At 43.2% G+C, this 1,936-nt stretch overlaps 1 non-coding gene across 1 annotated transcript; it reads right to left on the bottom strand.

Annotated features, from left to right (window-relative positions):
• Positions 1-317: 317 nt before the first annotated feature.
• LOC137957412 (small nucleolar RNA R71) lies at positions 318-424 on the bottom strand. The gene has a single exon (XR_011113378.1). It is a non-coding gene; the product is annotated as a small nucleolar RNA R71 (small nucleolar RNA).
• Between the last annotated feature and the right edge of the window lie 1,512 nt (positions 425-1,936).

Raw genomic sequence — 1,936 nt, 5'->3', positions numbered from 1 at the left:
CATCACCTTCTTGCATTATATTGCCACCCACTACTGCCACCAGTTATGAGTTGAAACCGGGTGTGATCCAAATCCTCCCTACATTCTATGGGTTGGAGAAGGAGGACCCTTATTACCACATCAAGGAATTCTTAGATATTTGTGCAACTTTCAAATTCCAGAATTTCTCAGATGATATCTGGTTAAGACTTTTTCCATTTTCACTTAAGGATAAGGCCAAGTCTTGGCTTAATTCCTTGGAGATGGGCAGCATTAGTTCATGGGACACATTAGTCACAAATTTTTTGTCCAAGTACTTTCCCATTCAGAGAACTACAGGCCTCAGAAGAGAAATCTCCAACTTTATGCAACAGGAAGGTGAACACTTTTATGAGGCTTGGGAGAAATGGAAGGATTTGATCCGTAGGTGTCCACATCATGGGTTTGAGAAATGGCATTTAGTGCAATACTTTTATCAAGGTCTTACACCCCAGGTTAGATCCATGGTAGATGCAACAAGTGGTGGGAGTTTGATGGGTAAGAGTGCTAGTGAGGCGTGGGACTTCTTAGAAATGTTGAGTGATCAATCTCAGCAATGGGGTTCATCATTTAATGTTGACATGAGATCCCACGAAGCCAAAAGAGGGGGTCTCTACGAGGTTAGTGAAACACCCATGCTCATGGCCAAGATTGAGGGGTTGACTAGAAAAATTGATGCCCTTATGGTGTCCAAGAGTTCACCTGCTCCTAACCCATCTACTGTCTGCGCCATATGCTCTAGTTCATCTCATCCCACACAAATGTGTCCATCTAGTTCATCCTACCTGGAGCTCATTGAGGACTTGAATGCTGTCCAGAATTTTCATAGACCAAACTGGAACGATCCTTTTTCGGAAACATATAATCCGGGTTGGGCAAGGCACCCAAATTTCTCATGGTCCAAGGGCCCACAGGTTGGAGGTCCTCCAGGGTTTACTCAAAGCCAAGCTCCGGGTTCACTCTTCACTCAACAACCATTGATTCCAAAAAAACCTTCACTTGAGGATACACTTCAATTATTCATGCAGAATACACAGTCCTTCATTGCTAAACTTGAAATGCAAGTGAGTCAGTTGGCCAGCCACATGAGTGAATAGAAACAAAATTTACTCCCAAGTCAAACCATTCCTAACCCCAAAAGCACATATGAGAGTGGGTCGAATTCCAATCCCCACCACGAGCAAGCCAAAGCCATAACACCCTTAGGAGTGGTCGTGAGTTGAACAATGGGGTAGGGAGCACTAAGTCTAACGAGTCAAAGGATGACAATGGGGACACATCATTGAGTGAGGAGCCTCCAAGTTCTCCACCAATAGTGAGGCAGATCCCTAACCAAGTCCCACCAGCTCCTTATCTGCAGAGGTTATCGGGCCCATGTAGGAAAGGAGATAACATGCATGAAACGTTGGAACTGTTTAGTAAGGTTCACATTAACATTCCACTTCTTGATGCTATTAGGCAACTCCCTGCCTATGCCCGATTTTTGAAAGACCTTTGTACACAGAAGAGAAAACAACATGTTAACAAAAAAGTCTTTCTTACTGAGAATGTAAGCTCAATTCTGAAGCACAACACTCCTCCTAAAGTTAAAGATCCTGGATGCCCCACAATTTCATGTGTCATTGGTGAACATAGCATCCAGAGAGCTCTTCTTGACTTAGGGGCAAGTATGAATTTGCTTCCTTTCTTTGTGTACCAACAATTAGGTTTGGGGGAATTGAAGCCTACCCCCATCACACTTCAACTAGCTGACCGTTCTGTCAAGATACCACGAGGAATAGTTGAAGATGTTTTGATAAAAGTGGACAAATTTCTGTTCCTGGTTGATTTCATTGTTCTTGATATAGAACCAGTAGTCAATGTTCCTAGGACGTCCCTTCTTAGCCACATCTAATGCTTTCATTCATTGTAAAAGTGG

Source organism: Aristolochia californica, unplaced genomic scaffold (assembly GCF_029961685.1).
Source record: "Aristolochia californica isolate CCGP_79_NKW_82.1479 unplaced genomic scaffold, dmAriCali1.0.hap1 SCAF_2, whole genome shotgun sequence".
In the NCBI taxonomy this organism is placed as follows: domain Eukaryota; kingdom Viridiplantae; phylum Streptophyta; class Magnoliopsida; order Piperales; family Aristolochiaceae; genus Aristolochia; species Aristolochia californica.
Note: the sequence above shows the minus strand (reverse complement) of the source record. Positions and strands in the feature narration are given on the sequence as shown.